The 20,727-nt window shown below is 48.2% G+C and overlaps 2 long non-coding RNA genes across 2 annotated transcripts in view; one reads left to right on the top strand and one right to left on the bottom strand.

Moving 5' to 3' along the window:
- Positions 1-9,844, top strand: part of LOC140850543 (uncharacterized) — a 55,763-nt gene extending 45,919 nt beyond the window's left edge. The window contains exons 4-5 of the long non-coding RNA XR_012133475.1: positions 8,019-8,097; positions 8,996-9,844. This is a non-coding gene — a long non-coding RNA (uncharacterized lncRNA). The remainder of the gene's footprint in view (positions 1-8,018; positions 8,098-8,995) is intronic.
- Positions 9,845-10,235: 391 nt separating this feature from the next.
- The window catches only part of LOC118971069 (uncharacterized), a 29,787-nt gene continuing 19,295 nt past the window's right edge, over positions 10,236-20,727 (bottom strand). Inside the window, exon 3 of the long non-coding RNA XR_005059341.2 lies at positions 10,236-10,411. This is a non-coding gene — a long non-coding RNA (uncharacterized lncRNA). The remainder of the gene's footprint in view (positions 10,412-20,727) is intronic.

Here is a 20,727-nt window from a genome sequence, read left to right as displayed (position 1 = left end):
GGTTGCATAAATGCCTCAACATCTCTGAATCTCGATTTTCTCCAAAACACGGGAAACTAAATCACGCTGTGTGGCGTTGTTGGGGCACTAACTAGTGTTCAATGCGTAAAGTACCAGCCCTAGCGCCTGGCACAGACGAGTGGATGATGTTTTCTTCCCTCCTTGTCATCTCTCCTTCCTTTCTTTCATTTTTTCTTCCTTCCCTATGGTTCTTGGAAATATCTCAAATATGAACCAGACACAATTTGAACTTGGGGGTTCCCTGAGCAGACATGCTTCTATTTATGTTCAGCAGATACACTAAGGCAACACTAGTGGTCAAATGGATAGAAATGTAAAAACTGAGTGTGTTCCACAGAGCCTCCGAAGGAGCCAGGCTGACCCCTGAGGATGGACACAAAGCAAGGGGGAGGTCCTTGTTCACAGAACTCAACTCCTTTCATTCAAGTATTCCTTAGCTGGTACATGGCTCCTCACATGCTGGGTGACGAAATAGCACCAGAAGCCCTTAAATCTCCTCAGACCTTTCCGAGATGACGGTGTATGACCCGAATAATCCAGAGGCCCATGTGGTCCACTCTCAATGTCATGTTAGAAACTATCCGGTGACAACACATGATTACAGATAATTACAATCTCCTCTCGAAGACTATCAGAGGGAATCCAAATTAAATCTAGAAATACTGAAAACCCCTTTCCCTTCCTTCCTTTCCCTCCAGTTCTTACACAATCCCTGCAGGGGCTCTCAGACTCTAACCCCTTAACTCTCAAAATCTGCCTCCAAGTGTCCCAGAGCCTCAGGCCATGTAGCTTTTAGTTCTGTTCCTTCTGTGGAGTCCCTCTTCCCTCCCACCACCCCAGCCCTGTGTCTCTCTATTCAGTCCGCCAGTTTTATGTCTTAAATGTTTGCAAAGTATACAGGCTAAGGCAGAACTTCTTTGAGGACAGAGAAAGAGAAGATAAGCCAGCGGGATTGGGTGACCTGGGTTGGGGGGACAGGGGACAGGGTGGGAACATCACATATTAATGTCTGTCTCCCACTGCACATGCCTGTGGACCAGCAAAGGTCCCTAGCACATGCTGGCAGGGGAAAGCCAGGGTGATGAGCAGACATAGACTTGGTGCCCCTGGTATTCTTCTAGTCCAACTCAGGTAGAAATGGCATGCAAGGGTCCTGTGCGCATAAAGGGGGCTACGGTGAGATCCCCAGGACTATGTAGACATCAAAAGTTCTTTTAAATCTCTTCTTTTTGAATAGAGGTACTGGGTAATTTTAAAACTACATATGTAACCGGGAATAAGTGGAATAAATTCCACAAAGAACTTAAGATTCTTGGTTTCTGTCCCAACCAAAGACATTTTTATACCTCCCTGAATATAATAAAGTTAAATCAAAGGCTATCACATTCCAGGCTGTAACAAAGTCTTTCCACTGCCAGGTGACTTGTAATTTTACCTGGTCCTATGCCGTGTGCTTGATAGCGTCACTGGGCCCCCACGCGGCGGCCTCCGGCTTGGTCTCGCTGCCTACCACTATTGCGCCTCTCACTGGGCTTAGTTGGCTTATGAGTTCCCGGCCCTTTCATTTAGCTTAATGGTCAATGAGTCTAGACATAAGCAATCCTTTCTGAGAAGCAGTAGAATATCACGGGTACTACTGGATATTTTTAGAATGGAGATTTTGGTTTGGGGAATATAGGCTTTTCTATACTAGAGATGCCACCTAAGAAACATAGTATATTAAGAGTATGTTTGTGCCGCGCGCGCGCGCGCGTGCGTGCGTGCGTGTGTGTGTGTGTGTGTGTGTGTGTGTGTGTGTGTGTGTAGGCTAGAAGCACAGGCGGGGGGAATGGGCCCTTTAAGCTTACAGCATTGCCGTATTACTACCATCACAGTTACCACTTATACTCCCTTTCATGCTAGGGCACTTTGTTTTAAAGTATTTGGACTGCGCTATCTCGTTTGGTTTTCCCCAAAGCCCTGAGGTCTTTCTGCTGATAGTCTCTTTGCAGAAAGTTAAGGTGTTGAACATGGTCAGGCTTTGGAGGAGAACTGTACCTCGCGGAGTGGGTGTGCCCCCAAATATCTCAGGGAAGCTGCTGACTTTTCCTGCTGGAAGGGATTTGCTGTGAGCTCTGGCGGTGCCACTTACAGGCGAGGCTACTGGTGTGGCCCTGAGACGTCATTTGTCCCTCTGCCTGTTTCCTCCTGAGAACTGAAGGTTTTGAAGTGGATCCTGGAGTGTTAGATACAGAAGCTACTTTAAACGTCATATTATCTAAAGTCCGAGGTCATGTGACTTTCCCAAGGTGCCCCTGAGGGGTGTGATGGGGCTGGGCCAGACCCCTGGTCTCCTGGTTCCTACTGCCCTTGGATGTCTTCATAGACTAAACACACAGTAGGGGCTTTTTCAAAGGAGCTCATCATGACACCTCTGGAGTTGCAAACGCCCACCCCAACTCCAGCCACTTTTGCACTTGGGACATTGCTAGCCCTGAAGAGCATTTTTATTCTCCCTGCCCCCAACCTCATTTCTTTATGTTTTCTAAAATCGGACTGGCTGAGCTAATCAGAAACCTCAGGTTATAACAGTGTATGTGTGTGTCCCCACCCCCAGATCCAGATAGGTCCCACAGAGATGCCAGCTTTCCCTGCCACCTGGAGCCCCAAGGGCCTGCCTCCTATGGCTGGGTCTCCTACTGCCCCCCTGTCTCAGCTCCCCTCACACCCCTTTGCAGCCAAAGGAGAAGGGGGACTTTGCATACCCAGTCTACGCCCTCCGTGAACACATGGACAGCCAAGTGAGCAAAGGGACTCAGCCATGAAGGTACGTGCAGGTTTGCAGGACGCCACCCAGTGTAGATGCTGCCTTGGTGCGGACTCTCAGGTGAAGAGGTTGCTGAGAGTCTCATCATGTGTATGTGTCAGGGAGAAACTGGGGTTCCCCGAGCAGACACTCTGGCAGGGAAACCAAAGGGGCCGGAGGGGTCTCCCTTTGGAAGAGGTCCCTCCTTAAGCACTCCCTTCCTGCTAACGCACACTTTCCCCGCACACTGGAGTCATCGGCGAGGTTCCCCCAGGACTAGGGTCTGTGTGTGGGTAATTTATGAAGAAGGAAGTGCCCCTGGGGACCACGGTGGCAGGATCCCAGCCCCCGCCCGGCCCCACAGGGAGCTCTGGAGCCCATCACACCCGGGATGGTTTATTTTATGTGTCCACTCGACTGGGCTCAGGGTGCCCAGAAAGTCGGTAAAACATCATTTCTGGGTGTGTCCGTGAGGGTGTCCCTGGAAGAGGTCAGCACCGGAACCAGGGGCTGAGTTAAGGGGCTCTTCCTCCCAGTGCGGAGGCCCAGCTAGACACACGGCCGAGGAGGGGCCGATTCTCCGCGCGAGCCGAGACGCCCCCTTCTCCTGCCCTCGGACGCCAGCGCTCCTGGTTCCTGCGCCCGCAGACTCGGTCCAGGACTCACACCGCCGGCGCCCCTGCTTCTCAGGCCTTTGGACTCAGACTGAATCATACTCCCAGGTTTTCTGCTGCTCCGGCTCGAAGACAGCAAGTGGTGGACTTCTCAGCCTCCCTGATCACGTGAGCCGATTCCTGTAACACATCTCTCCGTGTCGCCATCATCCCTCTCATCTTTAAATTTAGCCTGTCGGTTCTGCTTCTCGGGAGAACCCCGACTAATCCAACACCTCAGAGCGGAGCCCGGGGGAACATGACCTCGAGAGCCCTTCGGGTGCTGGCAGCCTGCGGCCGAGCCTCTGGTGGAGGCCAGGTGCAGGGACGGGCCAGGAGGGACAAGGCCAGGGCGCCGGGCGTCTGCGAGGAGGACCTACACCTTGTGGGGACGAGTGCTCAAGAGCCTTGGCGGAAGGGGGCGAGGGGTGTGGGGAGGGGCCCCGTGTTTCTAGTTTCACTTCTGAGTCTATGTTTACCTGACAGACGCCAACTGCCACGTCCGCCGGGGGCCTGGCCCGCAGCTGTGTTCCCTGGGTGGTCAACCAAGGCGGGTGCCATTGGCCTGGGCTGAACTCGAACATGAGCTCCCCTGTCCGGTTCCAAGAGGGACTCACCCTCTGCCCTCAGGTTCTTTGCTGGGACTTTAGGCTACTGTTTCAGAGTGGACAGGCACGGCCCAGGCAATCCAAGAGGACGGAGAAAGGCCTTCCTGAAGATCAAAGCAGGTCCCTCAGACACCCAGCACCCGGGTGGACACTGGGACTGAGAAGGCGACCGCGGAGGCCCTGAGGGCTGAGCGCAGAGGGAGCAGGGCGCACTTTCCTTCCTTGGCACAAGTTTATTTCTAGAAAACATTATTTTTAAAGAGCTGTATTTATGGATGCCATAGCTAAAATATTTTCGCGGGACACGCTGTTATCATCTCTCTGCTGTCTCCAGTTCTTGGGAATGAAAGCATTTGTCTCCAGAAAAAGGAAGGCTTATGTTAGAAAGAAGCACTTGGGGAGTTAACCACTTAACTAATTTCTTAAGTGTTTACAGCAAACACAAGCTCTGTGGAAATGTTGGGTGGGGGGAAAGAGGGAGCCTTTTGAAACTTTTACAAAAGGTAGTAGCTCCCCCCACCCCAGTAGCAGGAGGGGACTGCAAATGAAAGCATCTCAGAGCTCAGACGGAGGGAAGGGTAGCTGGAGGGAGTGAAGGGAGGCAGAGAACACAGGGGAAAAAGACATTATTCCCACTTTGCTGATTACACAGCTCAACCAAATCCTCCCACGCCAGAAAGAACAAAGTACTCTTTTCTAGTAACCCCAGAACAGAAAGAAGAGGATATTGGCAGAATCCCTTCGTATTAAGGAGCAATTAAGTTATTAGGAGATTTCAGAGAAGTTCCAGCTGAACAGAGCCTTTTTTGCACATTACAGAGCGCCTCTGAGCCCTTCACGAAATCACGAGCTACAGCACCGTTGTGTTACTTGTTATTTTTTGTCTCATATTCACTCATTGACTCAGCAAACAGCAAGTGGCTTCTATGTACAGGTCAATGAAAACGGTTTTAAGGAACCAAAAACCTTTAGAAGAAAGAATCGGATCTGGAGGTAGAAAGCCAAGATTCAAGCCACCACCTCGCCACAGGCAGGCTTTCACATGCATTTGCAAGTGGGTCCCAAGTTTCTCATCGGTAAGATGATGACTCTGATAATGCTTTGCAGAGTCAGTGAACGGGTTCGGTAAATGATAAAGTCCTTTACAAAGGTTAGTTGTCATTATTTTTGTCAAGTTCCCTGATGGGATGGGGTGATCACACGTCCTGGATTACCCAGAACTAGCCCCAGGTTACACCTGTTTTCTCAGCTCCTTTTCATTTTACATATGTCCCAGTTTGGTAAATAAATTGTACGACCCCCTCCTGGTAGTATTGTCTGTGCCGGGGGAGCCTGCAAGGGACGACCAGAGCTCCCACTTGATCATTCTGCTGTGTAAATTTCTGTATCTCACCGGCTATTCCTGGAACTTCCTTTCTGCCTAACAATACCTGCTCTCTTTGAAGTTGCAGCCAACTCAGGTGTGAAGATGAAATGTGTTCAGAAATGAGTACTCTGCCGCACATTTGCAACAGAGGTTTCTCAAAAGAGAGAAAAGAAGTAATTTGTGGATCACCCAACATGAATGCAACATCTGGGCGTAAGGAAATGTTTTCCAGCAAAAGGGCATCCTTCAGTTCATAAACTGAAATATTATATTTCCAGGGGACATTGCTGCTGGCCCCTACAATAAGCACAGAGTACTGCCTGAGTCTGGCAACAGCAGAAACCCAGCAGATTTGGGGCTTACCCAGTGGAATGAGGCTGCTGAGTTGTGGCTGAGTGGGAGACACCGCTGAGAGCTGAACCCGGGATTTCAGCTTGTAACTCTCATGCCCTTGGCTGTGTGTCTCAATCTTGCCCTGCTTCTGTTTCCTGACTTGGGGAGTGGGTGCGAGCGACTACACTGCCTACACCTCCTGGCGCTGATGCAGATAGAGGTTTAACTCAGCCTGACACGTGGCCGATTGTCAGTTGTAGAAAGGCGTATCATTCTCAGTTCTCCCAGCAGGGCTCTCTGTAGTGGTTAGTGTGCATTTGCACAGCAGCAGAGATGTGGCAGAAGTAAGGGAGCAGCCCCTGCGTATACCCTCTTTCCCTTGGCTCTGTTTCCGAATACCGGCGAGAGCCATGCAGAACAAAGACGTCCGAATGTGGCCCGTGGGTCTGGATTCTCTGTATCAGGCAGTCATTGCCACGATCATGCTGTGTAATAAACGACCTTCAATCCCAGAGGCTTAAGACAGTAATGATTCACTTTCACTGACCTGTAGGTCACCTGGTGTTGACTAGCCTAGGCTGAGCTCCACTTGGGACTGCTCGGGTGCGGGGGTTTCAGAGGTCGCTCTGAGGGTATGTCTCTCCTCCTCCTCCGGCAGCCGGGGTCCTATCCAGAGGACGCTCTTCTGACAACAATGGCGGGGATGCCAGAGGGCCACTGGAAACCCTCCAGGGCTCTCACGGTCTGGGCTCAAAACCAGTTACTTTTCTACCCCCGTGTCATTTCCCAAAGCAAGGCACACAGCCACGCTCAGAGTCAACACTCCCCTGAAGGGCCATGGCAAGTGGGAAAAAGGTGGGGGGGGAAAGTGGGGCTGATTCTCAGCATGTCATCTTCTACAGAAAAGAATGGAACAAACAAATTCTGAGTACCTCTGATGGGCCAGGGCTTGTTTCCGCTTCAGGAAACCCTCTGAAGTACAAAATTTCTCTCCATTTTAAAGATGAAGAGTCTAAGACTAAGACTGAATTAATTAGCTCTTGCTATCTAATGAGACGATTCCAAATTGAGTGTCTGAACATCCTCTTTTATTTAGCTCACGACTGCCCTGTCAGCAACCTGGGCTGGGCTAGACGGGCCTCACCAGGTGGTCCGAGCTGAGAGCACTTGTGCAGCTGTGGCCGGGCAGGCCTGCTGCGGGCTGGCTGGTCTGAGGTGGCCTCACCCACCTGTGTGGCAGTTGGCCAGCCATCGGCTGGGCGGCAGGGATCCCTGGGCCATGTGTCTCCCCTCACCCGGCAGACTAGCCTGGGTTTGTTTACTTGGGGGTGGCTGGTTCCCAGGCTGGCAAGAGAGCTAGCCCCAGGGCGCAGGCACTTCCGCCTTCGCTGCCCTATTAGCTGAAGTCTCGAAGCCAGAGCCTGACGTAAAGCCGGCCCAGAATCATCAACAGGGTCACACAAAGGACGGTCACTCTGGCAATATATCCCAGGTACCTTGCGTGGGGCCCACAGTAAACGCGGGCAGGTTCCCTCCCTGGTACTTTGGGCCGGCGGCCTGGGGCAGGCAGCACAGCCCACGAGTCGTCCACGTCCCTGATGTGTTCCAGACATCACACATCACTTCCCACAATGGCCATGAAAGCTGCCTGGTCTGCACAGGACTTTCTACTCACATTCATCCCAACAGCCTTATTATGTCTTGGGATTTAACTAAAAATGAACAAATAAATATATTTACATGACCTTGGGAAAAATGACATGAATGTCTTAGAGGCTAAATTTACTCTCAGAAAAAGAATTCTTGCATATGTGATTTTAGATTAATTCTCAGAAAGTATTTTCATAAACAGGAGTGGGGGGTCCTGCGGGTTCAGTTCTCATGCCCACACTGGTGTACCGACTTGGCAGGCTTTTCCTGGGCCTGGTCTCTAAAGAAGTGCCCGGGATTCACTATAGTGCCTCATCTTAGCATCTGAGCTTTTACTATGTAAATAGATTCAAATGCTTTCACCCATTCGCCACCATATATCTGGAAAAGGGCAAAATCATTTTCCAAATTGGAGAGGATGGGAGTGGGAGAAATGTGTTCAGTGTTACTGCAATTAGTCACGCTTTGGAATATCCTGGGGAAAGTCTACTCTTGAGTTATTATTGACATAGTGAAGTAGACGAGGTTAAAAAGAAGTCTGCAGGCACCATTAATTAACCTCTCCATTATTTTTATTTCCCCATGCACTTTCTGACGGATAGAAGATCACAGGGTCAAACCCTGTTAGAGCTGCAGGCATCCCAGCATTCATGGAGCTCAAGCCTCCTGCTTTCCAGGGAGGTGAGGAATCATTGGCACCCCTCCCAGTCACCACGGGCCACCGGGTGGGCACACATCCTAGTCCCACTTCGTTTTAGAGGTGGTCCCTCCTCCAAATCCTATCAGTCCTTCAAAGGCTGCTCATATCCTACTTCTCCTCCAGGAAGCCTTCTTGGAATGGATTTCTCCTCCCCCTGTAACTCTCAGCCCTTTCTTAGAGCCTTCTTGCAGTGGATACTGGGGTATTCTGTCCAGTTCCCCTCCGTAAGATGGAAGCATTCATTCCCACAGCTGCTCACAGTGGTGAGCCTCACTGGCAATTGCCTTTGGTCATGGGGAATAGTCACCCAGGGTTACATCCCTGAGGGGAACCTGCAGCCAGTGACTGGGTGAAGCAGAAACACCGAGCTCAGGCCTTGATTTGGAGACCTTGGGGCTTCAGAGCTCCTGTAGCATCGGCTGGAGCCTGTCACACCTGCCTGGTGGGCCTGCTTCTCCTCCTGCCCAGCCCTGACTTCCGTCCAGGCCCTCCTCCCCACAGCACCCTCAGGCACCCCCTGCTCCCCCTCTCAGGGCCTATTTCCAGGGAATTTGACGTGGGACACCCCTTCGTGGCACCCTGTGTCTCATTTTATGTTTGTTAACTGGGTGCTCTGAGGCTGAACCACCCTGATATTTATTTTTCTAAAAACCTGATGGCTAAAAATGAGGGGAAGGTTACTTTTTAACAAATTGGGTTTTAAAATGCAATCTTATTTTCAAGATGGAATCCCTCCTGTTTGTTTTGGGTTGGCTTGTTAAACTGCCCAGGTGGTGAATCACTTGACTAGGCACCTGGGTAAAGTCAGGTAAGTAAACTGGGCCTCCCAGCAGGCCAAAGCAAATCCCACAATGGTTTATCTTGCTTTGTTTTTTCCAGAGGCCCTCAGCCTACTCTGTCTAAGCCTATGGTCCCTGTCTCACAACTATAAGGAACTGAATTCTGCCAACACCCTGAAGGAGCAAATTCTTCCCCAGAGCCTCCAGAAAAGAGCTCAGCTAGCTTACACCTTGGCCACAGACTTGTGAGAGCCTAAGCTGAGACCAGATAGATGACTTCTACCTATGGAGCTGTGAGCAAATGGGTCTGTTCTAGGTCACTACGCTTGTGTAAATTTGTTACACAGCCCTAGAAGACTGACATTATCTTCTTTGAGAGCTCTTTGCAATAGGTTTTGGGGCACACTAAACTATGGATGAATTCCTGTTACTCTAATCAGCTGCACACCTCCTAGCCTCAGTTTCTTCAGCTATAAAGCGATGGATATGACGCCTATCTTTCAGGTGTGTCCCATTTACAGGAGTCTGAGGTAGGTGGCTTCTCTTGGGAGAGTCCTTAGCCACTCTGTACTCAGCTGTCTCCTTCTACAAAAGGCCCCGTTAATACTCCTCATGTCACTGTTATAAGATCACATCAAACAAGACCCTGGAAGGAGGGCATGACCCCTATGTTCCTTATTTACCGCCAACCTGAGTGCAAACCACACCCATCACCCACCCAGGAACAGTCCACAAAGAGCCATTTCCCACAGGCGTGTCATCAAGCCCTGTCATTTTTGTGTACTGCGTTAAGAAATTTACTGACTGTTCAAGAAAAATTGCCTGGATATCATATTATCTTTTCACATAGCCAAATATCTCAATGCAACATTTTATTTGCATCAAAAAATGAGACACCACGGAAGTTCAGAGAAGGCCCTGAGCTTTGAGACTCTCTCCACAATGAACACGACTGGCTTTGTTATTTTATCAGGAAAGAGCTTTCACCAAAGAACCTATACCACCTAAACGGTTTTTTACACAAGAAGCTATCAAATCCAAAACCGTGTTGTCGTTCATCTTTTCATTCAGATCCCATCCTGCACGTCCCACAGGGACAGTTCCTAATTAAGATATAGGTGAGCAGTAAATTGGGAGAAGGGGCTGGCACGGTCACCATGAGGTCACGTGGCCGCCGTGTAGACGGCTCCCATGTGACTGTCTCCCAGGCACTGCACCACATCTGAGCGCCAGTGATTCACGGGTGCCCTGATCACAGGCCCATGTTATCTAATAGATTTCTGAAGTTTTCCACCAAGCATTTTATTTTAAATGACAGTTATTTTTATTAATGGGCGGGCCTTGTCAGTTTCCTGACCCTGGTCGGGAAGGATAGCCTTCTGTTCAAATGGCAGTCATCATTTCTGTGAAGTGATGCATGTAAAGAAGGCAGACAGGGTGAGGCGCCTCACCAGGGCTGTCACTCAAGTTGACATCTCCATGTCAGAGCATTTTCTCAAAGTTTTCTCCATGTGACCTGCAAGTTAAAGATCAGTTGGTCCCCTTCAACCAAGCCATCCATGTGCCAATCACCCTTACTAAAGATGAAAGTTACAAATAAGCCGGAGCCACTATTTACGCTCTTGTGCCCGGCCCGTCTTCCTCCTGCCAATCTCTCTCTCTCTCTTTAGGGACCCCTGGCGGCTGTGCTCCCAGGCCAGAGCACAGATCGGCCAGTCCCGTTTCTCCACTGTTTGTTTTCCCTCACGTTCTGTGATGTTTTATAAAACAATCATGTCCTCCTGGCCTTCCTGCTCTTTTCTATCTAGTGGGAGACGAGGAAGTCTTCCTCTCCTGGGCTTTTCCTCTCCACCTTCTCCCTCCCTCCCCTCTTCCCCCCATCCTCCTTCCTGGCCTCTCTTCCTCTTCCCGCCTTCCCCTCCCCTGGGCCCCCCTCTTCCTCTTTCTTTGTCTTTGTCCCTTCTTCAGTCCGTCCCTGTCCGGACGGCTTCACTCCAGGGAGTTAAGCTAGGACCCTGCCCTGCCCGGCTCCTTCCTCTAGACCGCCTGCCGCCTCTATGCACACCCCGCCCCAGGCCTTCCCCCCGCTGCCCGCCCGACGCCCTGGCCTAGCCAGTGTCCTTCCTCCTCCCCTGACGGAGCCACTGCTTCCGACCCGCTTGCTTCCCTGGTGAGGATTCGTCTCTCCACCCCGGGGCCTTTGCTTCCCTCCGCAGACCCACCGAGGACTCCTTAGCCCCCTGACAGAGGTGCTGCTCTGAGTAAAGACCCCTGCTCGTGTGCCTGACAGCTTCTCACCCAGCACCTTCTTCGCCCAGGCCCTGTACAGGCACTGCGGTTCCATGGCTGATGAGACCCTCATGGACCCAGCTCACAAGACACATGGAGCCAACAGGGCAAACAGACAGCACGCAAATGTCTCCCTAGCTTATTCGTGATGACTGTGTCACAAAGGAAGAGTCTGTCATTAGCCAGCGCATGTCCTGGGTGCTCCTAACTTGCGAGGACCCCCATGCCAAGCTGCCCCTCCTTGATAAACCCATTCTGCTCATGAGAACCTCCCGGCACTGAGGATGGGAGGTGGACCCATCCTCGGGGGTAGACATGGCTTTCCACTCTTTGGGGGCATCTTCAGAATGCTGAGCCAGATGCCCGGCACTGGGATGGGGAAACCACCACACCAATGGCCCTGTGCCGTGGGAGGGAGCATCTAAGTGTTTGTATGGCCTCCAGCATGTTGTCAAGTGAAGCCTGAGCCCATATTCTCGGCCTCCACATGCTGGACCGCTGCCCCCAGCACCTGCTCATCAGCCGTTTGCATTCACACAGCAAAGCTCCCCGTGCATCTGAAAACACATATGAGTGCCGGGCATGAGAGCCCAAAGGTGCCTGTACTGCCACTGAGCGGAGAAAAGGGGAGAGTCTTTAAAAGCACAAATGTAGTGAAGAGAGAAAAGGAAATCATTTATTAACACCTCCAGCCTCAGCTTCCCCTTGTGTAAAATGCAATAGTCATCGCATGAGAGAGATTTCCAAAGCATTGCATGCATCATTTGCCCCAATAAATGCCAATCCCCTCTCCCTGGTATGTGTGATTCAGAAGTCCCAACTGAGAATCCTCCAACATAATAAACGTGGGAATGTCTACAAAAGGCCTCTGTTCATGGGGGTGGGCTCTGGAGACCCCACCGGCAGGGAGTGCAGAGATCTCGCCAGCCAACCAGGGGAAGGAGAAGGCAGGAGAGCACGCACACAGACCACTGCCTTTCTCTGCTTCATTCTCCACTTGTTGGTTCATGTGGAAGGGGGTCCCTGGGGGAAACTGAGGAACATGGGCTGACCAGGAAAGACTGGGCCGGCTATGGGGGACGGAGGTTTGCACTTTGCAATCTAGCCTGGATGTCTCCTACACAGATCCTGGCAAATGAAGACTAGTGACAACTACGTGAACTTCTCTACCAGATGTTTCTCCTTGTAATTTCAGAAAATTCATGTATGTGCAAAACTGAACTGAGGCAGACATTGCTAACGTAATTGACTAGGTATCATTGGAAAATCAAATACTTCCTGTAGAGGACTGGCTTGAAGATATCAGGAGTTTAAGAAACTAAAACTACAGTTAGCTTTTCAACTAAAACAGCAACCCAAAGTCAGACAATTCAATGGGGAAACCATGCACAAAAGTCACACGCAGAGGAGGAGATCAAAGGAAACTTCCATCTCTTATAAAGACCAATAGGGACAATTCAGACTGTCACGGCATATGCTGGCAAATGGCTGATGTGGGGGAAAAACCACCCGGTAACTTGATTTCTCAATATACTGCAGAGATCAAAGGCTCAGAAACGAAATACCACAAGAAATGGCACACCCTTTGTTTTTATTACTAATTTGGGGGGCAATTTGTATTTCAGAGCCATAACTCAAAGTTTGGCACGTCATGAGCCAGGGTCAAGAGAGGTCAGTGAACTGGCTGCGCAGTGAGAAACGCTGCCCTCAGATGCTGGCCCCTCCCCAACGATGAAAGAGACCCAAGACCTCTGTAAATTACATGGTATCTCAATCAAACCCTCCTGGGTCCAAGACACTACTTTTTCTAAGTTCAACACTACGCCACTGTGTGTGAACATGTCAGATGTTCCATCGTTATCATTTCCTGGCATTTTACCCCCTGGTCTTTCTCCCTGTGATTCTCTCTTCAACATCATCTTTATTACCTTTGAAGCCTGGTCTCCTTTGAATTCCCTACGGTTTCATCTGTATCCACAGCACTGAAAACAATCTATTTCCCTGGTCTGTCCAGGTAGACACTTGGCAGCAGGTAAACAAAGCACCCGGATGTGTGACTGCTTCAGCTTTCATCTGGAACTTCGGCAAAATGTAGAGAGATCTTGGATGAAAGCTGGCCTATTCTTTCGACTTTTTGCACTTGGTTATCATTATATTGTTATTTTTATATAATTTACCAGCTCATCTAGGTAACCATAAACAGGCATGGTAATGTTGTTAATATTTTATACACAAACAATTATCCTTGAAATGTAAGTTAGTAAATGGGTTACAAATGAATCCAAGAATATTTTGGCAAATATCCCCAGTAAGCTGCACTGGGACTTAAAGCCATGGAAACAAGGCAGCGTATTCTGTGTAGGGGATCAACGGCGTGTTTGAAAAGCTTAATGAAACATTAAGATTGTTGATATTTCTGATTCCAGGAAGGTAGCAGAGAAGTTCAATCAGGTGTCTGGTAACATAGAGAACATAACTATGATAGATCAGAAATACATGTCCTATGATCAGTATATTTACATCTCTCTGATAGAGAATCACACACAGGATTATTGCAGCGTGTTAGAGGAACCTGAGAAGTTGCTTCTAGTGCTAATCAAGTTCTTAGCAGACATGGTTCAGTCCAGGGGGCTGCGCTGGGTGCCAGCGACCTGGGTGCCAGCCTGTGTGTGGGCTCAAACTCATACACCCTAAATCCCTTTGGAAGTTTCAGAGATCCTGGAGAGGTCTTCCTCAGCATGGCTTTTGCTTAAAGAGCTGTGTTTTTTTCTTAGTTACTTTTTATTACAGAAAATTCTAAGCACTTTCTAAAATCAAGCCACATAATGAATCTGGAAGTACCCAGCACTCAGCTTCAATTAGTAACCTTTTACCAATCTCACAGCTGATTTTTTTTATTGTGGCAAAAAAATACAGAACATAAAATTTGCTGTTAACCACTTTTAAGTATACAGTTGAGTACATATTGTTGTAAAATAGATCTCCAGAACTTTTTCATCTTGTAAATCTGAAACGCTATCTCCATTGAACAACTTCCCTTTTCTCCCTGCCCCAGTCCCTGGAAACCATTGTATTTTCTGTTTCTATGAATTGTACTGCTTTCAATCCCTCATATAAGTGGAAGCACACAGTATTTGTCTTTTTGTGCCTGGCTTATTTCACTTGGCATAATGTCCTCAAGGTTTATCCCATGTGGTGGCATGTGACTAGATTTCCTTCTCTTTAAGACGGAATGATATTCCATAATATGGATGGACCACACCTTGTCTATCCATCCATCCAACAGGGGACATTTGGATTGCTCGTACCTCTTGGCTGTTGTGAATAGTGGTCCTTTGAACATGGCTGCCAAAATAGCTCTGCAAGACCCTATTTTCAATTCTTTGGAGATATGCCCAGAAGTAAGACTGCTGGATCACACAGTAGTGCTATTTTTCACTTTTTGAGAACACTTCATAGCTGCTGGATCTTTTTTATGATCACACCAACAGTGCCCGAGGGTTTCCAGATCCCTATATCCTCACCAATACTTCTTTTCTTTTTCTTTCTTTTTTTTTTTTTTTGATAGTAGCCACCCAGAGGGATGTGAGATGATACCTCACTGTGATCTCGACTGGTATTTTCCTGATGATGAGTGATGTGAGCATCTTCTCATGTGCTTGTTGGCCATTTGTATGTCATCTTCAGAGAAGTGTCTAGTCAAGTCCTTTGCCCATTTTTTAATCAGGTTGCTTGATTTTTTTGTTGAGTTGTGATTTCTTCTTAGAGACATAAAGAAGGTTTCCTGTTTTGTTTTTAACCACAAAAATTGTAAAAAGAAAAAAATGACTAGATCGCTGAAATGGAGATCCAGATAATTACAGAGACGTGCTCTGCAGTACAAGCCAGAGAGAATGAGGTTAATTTGAACTGTCCACATGGCTAATAGGAATCATTATTCAGTCATCAGACATGTATTGGCGCTCTTCTAAACCAGCCCTCCTAAAGGCATTGAGCCACGAGTGTGCAAATGGCATGGCCTCTGCTTTCAAAGACCTTACAGCAATTCAGGAGAAAGGCAGGATTTTTTTGTCTGACTTTTTAAAAACAGTTTTATTGAGATAGACTTCACATACCCTATAATTTACTCATTTGAAATATGTAATTCAATGGGTTTCTATATATTAATTTTTGAGATAACAATAAAAAAATATATAACAAAAATATTTTAACCATTTTTAAGTGCATTTTGGGCACAAGACAGCAGGGTATGCACTCCATAGGCTGGCCAGCAACCTTCTGTCCCCACAGGCTGGACAGGGAGTAGCCTGTGAGAGACAACAAAACGCTAGTCCTATATCTACCTTCATTGTTGCCTTCAGTTCAAAGATAAACACTAGAGAGAAACCAGTTGGGTACTAAATATGCCCCTCCTGGTTGACATCCAAAATATATAAAGAGCTCATGCACCTCAACAAACAAAAAGCAAATAATCCAATTAAAAAATGGGCAGAGGATCTGAACAGACACTTCTCCAAAGAAGAAATTCAGATGGCCAACAGGCACATGAGAAGATGCTCCACATCGCTTGTCATCAGGGAAATGCAAATTAAAACCACAATGAGATATCACCTCACACCAGTCAGGATGACCAACATCCAAAAGACAAATGACAACAAATGTTGGGGAGGATATGAAGAAAGGGGAACCCTCCTACACTGCTGGTGGGAATGTAAATTAGTTCAACCATTGTGGAAAGCAGTATGGAGGTTCCTCAAAAAACTCAAAATAGAAATACCATTTGACCCAGGAATTCCACTCCTAGGAATTTACCCTAAGAATGCAGGAGCCCAATTTGAAAAAGACATATGCACCCCTATGTTTATCGCAGCACTATTTATAATAGCCAAGAATTGGAAGCAACCTAAGTGTCCATCAGTAGATGAATGGATAAAGAAGATGTGGTACATATACACAATGGAATATCATTCAGCCATAAGAAGAAAATAGATCCTACCATTTGCAACAACATGGATGGAGCTAGAGGGTATTATGCTCAGTGAAATAAGCCAGGTGGAGAAAGACAAGTACCAAATGACTTCACTCATCTGTGGAGCATAAGAACAAAGCAAAAACTGAAGGAACAAAACAGCAGCAGAATCACAGAACCCAAGAATGGACTAACGGCTACCAAAGGGAAAGGGACTGGGGAGGGTGGGTGGGAAGGGAGGGAGAAGGGGAAAAGGGGGCATTACAATTAGTACACATAATGTTGGGAGGGGCACAGGGAAGGCAGTATAGCACGGAGAAGACAAGTAGTGACTCTATAGCATCTTACTATGCTGATGTACAGTGACTGTACTGGGGTATGCAGTGGGGACTTGATAATGGGGGGAATCTAGTAACCACAATGTTGCTCATGTAATTGTACATTAATGATACCAAAATATAAATAAATAAATAAATAAATAAATAAATAAATAAATAAATATGACTCTCCTTCATTTAGTCACTATTCACCAATCATTTGGTATGAAGATCTTTTAACTAAATATTTTTTTTGCCAAATGATTCATTCATGTGATTCAAACATTAGAAAGTTCCCAAAGTATGTCAGTTCCCCATTCCCCCCAACAGGGAGCCAGGGTTATTACATTTGTGTTTTTGTTTCCTTTTCCTTGGAGAGCTCTTAAAGTATTAACAGGCCAACAAGCTTAGCTTCCTCTCCCCCAAATTTTATGATAAATAGTGGTGTGTTATATACTTTGTTCTGCACATCGCATCTTTCACTTAACAATGTATTTGGAGAGCTTTCACGATGAGCTTTTGATCACCACAAATAGTAAGAAATCAAGACCTCTGATGACAGCAATTTTTGTAAAGCATTTAGTTATGACTTGATGACTCGTGTGTGAGTCCTTTGTCATCAGTGTCTCCCAGACTGCACCAAAGTTCACAGCCTGAATTACCCGGGTCATCTAGGTGGAAGGAGACCCCACTCCTACCTGAATTATCCAGGCACTTGTGGTTGACTAGAGTGGATATGAGAATACACGGCCCTTTCCTATCTCCCACGAGGGACATACTCCTCTGTATTTTGATTCTGACTTACTTTCAAAATCAGCATAGCTGGTCTGTGGCTTGAATGAATTCACTGATGCATTACATGTGAGGCAGTGGCTCAGAAGGATGAGAAATGGCTAAATGGGAACCATTTTGTGCCTAGAACACCAACAGAACACTGTGAAGAGTAAATAAAGAGCAGTCAAAAGGCAAACACCATTCACTGGGCTGCGAGTTCATGGCAGATCTTGACTCGGATCAGATCCTGAATCAGCTCAGCTCCTCCGAGCGAAATGGGATCCTTCGTCAGAAGGGAAGGTACGAAAGTAATTCGTATTACGGGGAACTGGACTCAGGTTGAAAAGTCCCCTGTCACCACAGGTGAGCTGTTCCCAAGCAGAGACTTTGATTATCAGCCCGAGCTCGGAACACACCGTGAAGGAGGACAGAATGACTGCATCAGAGGTAACAACAGGGTACAGAGAGGGTTCCTGAGTGTTAAAGGGATGAAACAGACGTCACCCGATGAAGCTTTTCTCCTAACCTTACATGAGGAAATGAGAGGATTTCATTTTGGCCAAAATATCCCCTCTACAGGCCTCTCTGGTAGTATTCGTCACCACCCCACTGAATTACCCTCTCCTTGTGAAATTAGCGTCCGAGCCGGACCACCCGCCGCCTCAGCCCAGCGCTCTTCCTTCAAGCACTGCGTCTCGGCCCCCGGTCCCTTTGAGATACGTCCAAAACGATCCATCCCCTCTTCAGTGCTGACGAAAAGGACAGGTCTCATGCGGTGCACATGTCCTGGCCCAGGGCGGACTCCGTGCCCAATTTCGGTTCCCGTCTCTGATCTGTGCAAACCGCTGCCTCGTTCTGCTGTCCTGTACCCCTCTCCTTCCCTTCTCCCCCTGGCATGCTCAAGAATCCGCAAAATTTTAATATCTTCCCCAGATGTCCCTTGGTCGTGCCAATTCAATGTTTTAAAAATATATTTTATTTCCTTAATTCCACTAACAGATTTATGGCTTAACATTTCATCAGTAGCACAAACTTGTCGGTTTTTAACCAGAGAAAGCGAGTTTGATCACTGGAAATTGTCTGTTGCAACATTATTCTTAAACCTCAAGCGAGAAGAACGGGTTGGTCTGGGACGGATCTGTTTGTGCCACCTGCCCCGGCGCCAAGGCATGGCTGGAATGAGAACCCTGCGGTTGGTGAGCGCATTGTTTTGGAGAAGGATAACATGGCAGGAGGCTGTTACTTAATAACCAGTTGCCTTCTGAGCTGGAGAGTTAATCACTACCATTAAGTAGTGATCGCTCCAGGTGAGAAGATGAAAACAGCCTCACATTTGTGAAAGTTTGAAAGTCGACAATGCGGTGGGAGCTTGATGAGAATCCTGTTTTCAGTTCTAATTGTGTTTGAGCTTCGGGGCCTGGCTTTCTGATTGTATCCTTTTTTTTTAATGGAAATTAAGGTAACACAAGTTCATCCTGGGGACCACCCCTTTCTGGGTTTTACCTGTCAGTCATGTTTGGATGTTTTTACAATCAGCCTGTATAATTTTTGTAATTAGAAAAAGCAACTGACATTCTTTAAAACAAAGGAAACAATGTTTTTTCATTCTCGCTTTTTGCCTAGCTCAGTCTTCTGTGGATAACAGCAGCTGCTCAGGGTTCAAGGATGTTTACCCAACTGTAGAAAACAACAGCAGATTTTTGCTTTTGCTTTCTGACTCTGAGATGAGACATGCAAAGACTGTTTCCAAGTAAGAGCAAAATCAAAAACGGCGAAGAAGACGGGAGACGCAAATGGTCATCCTTTCTATCCTACCAGGCATTGTCTTCAGCTTGCCCATCAGTTCCCCAGAGCCGTCCTAGGCCCTCCCCTGAGCCAGAGTTTACGGTTCACAGTGGTGGGAGAGGAGTGGCTTATGGAAGGGTAAATTCAGCCCATCCTGGATCTGGGACACTGATGCCCAAGCCTGCCTGAAGTTTTAGTCACTGGGGGAGCTTTACAAGACACCGATACTGAGTCCACCCCCGGAAGGCGGGCATGTGATTGCTCAGGATACAGGCCAGGTGTTGCTGCGGGGCCGCCAAAGTCACGACCCTCCCGCCCCCACCTGCTGCTGCGGTCAGAGCTCTCCTGTTTAAGGCGCGGCCCGCTCGCATCAGCAATACTGGGGGCTCGACAGAAATGCAGACTCTCTGGCCTAACCCAGACCTTCTGAGTCAGAACCAGCATTTCAACAAAATCCCTGGATGTGCCATGTGCCCACTAAAGAAGAAGCATCCATCTAAGCCTCAGTGTCCCTTGCCCACACTCACCCAGTCCTCTGGGGAGAGGGAGTCTTCTCTAGTCTCTCCTGTTTCAAAGTCATCTCCACACCATTGAAGGAGTTCAGAGGAAACCACTGTAAAGTTATTTGGAGCTAAAGACACTGGGTTCCTGAAATCTCTTACCTGCCTAAAAGCAGAGCGTCCCAGAAACCCTCAGCGCTCACACATCTTCAGAGCGGTGGTGTTCTTCTCTCTGACGCGGCACCAACACACCTTGTCACAAGGCTGTGTTTCCCCCAAACCCTTGGCTTTTCCCCAAGTGCCCTTTCTCCCCTCTCCTAAGATGTCATCTGTCCTCCCAGGGTGCCCTCTGCCCCTCCCACCCACTTTGATATGGTGCATGAGCCCCAAATTCTAACTGCTTCCTTGAGCTGCATTTCTCTGTGAACTCACATGTATATCTATGTAATTTAAACTGTTTTTTTTCTCTTGCTCATCTGCCTTTTGTCAGTTTAATTTGCAGGCCCCCAAGCACTGATCTAAGGAAGCAGAGAAAAAGTTCTTCCTGATCACAGTGTGCGGATGGCACAGGCTGCAGCACAGACCCCTGCACCTGACAGCAAGGCTGCCACACTCCACCCCGACCTCTCGGAGGTCGTGTGTATCCCTGGCCTCCTGGAACCCCGCCCTCCAGCCAGGAACCACCGAGATGTCAAAGCCTTTCTGGGATTTCAAGCATTTGCACAAAATGCTTGCTCCGCATAGGCTGTCCTGCTGCTTCTGCTCTCCCTGGGGGTCTCTCACTCTTTAGAAACAGTTCCAACACTTCCCCAATCCATGCAGCCTTCCCTGTTTCCTCCCCAAAAACGTTCTCAGTGCCCCACTCTGACTCCAGCACCTAGCGCAGTACCTCTTACCTGGGAGCTACTCAAAATGCAGCTTAGTTTAAATAAATGTATGGAACTCTAACTTCCAAGCAAGAGGGGCCTCTGTCCTCAGTTCTGAACCTGAGGCCCTGCACACCCAGATATACACACAAAGAATGCTTTAAAGAACATGGGGGCATCTGTCACTGGGCAATGTGACAGGTGATACTGGTATAGGGCCACCTGCAACCCTGAACACACGCTCAGGTGAACAGCAGGACTGAGGAACACGCTTCTCCACATCTCCTGCCCTGTGTCCCGGGAACAACAAAGTACCTGAGCCCGGATGCCGT

Source organism: Manis javanica, chromosome 7, assembly GCF_040802235.1.
Source record: "Manis javanica isolate MJ-LG chromosome 7, MJ_LKY, whole genome shotgun sequence".
NCBI classification, from domain to species: Eukaryota; Metazoa; Chordata; class Mammalia; order Pholidota; family Manidae; genus Manis; species Manis javanica.
The sequence above is the reverse complement of the archived record's forward strand: the minus strand, read 5'-3'. Positions and strand labels throughout refer to the sequence as shown.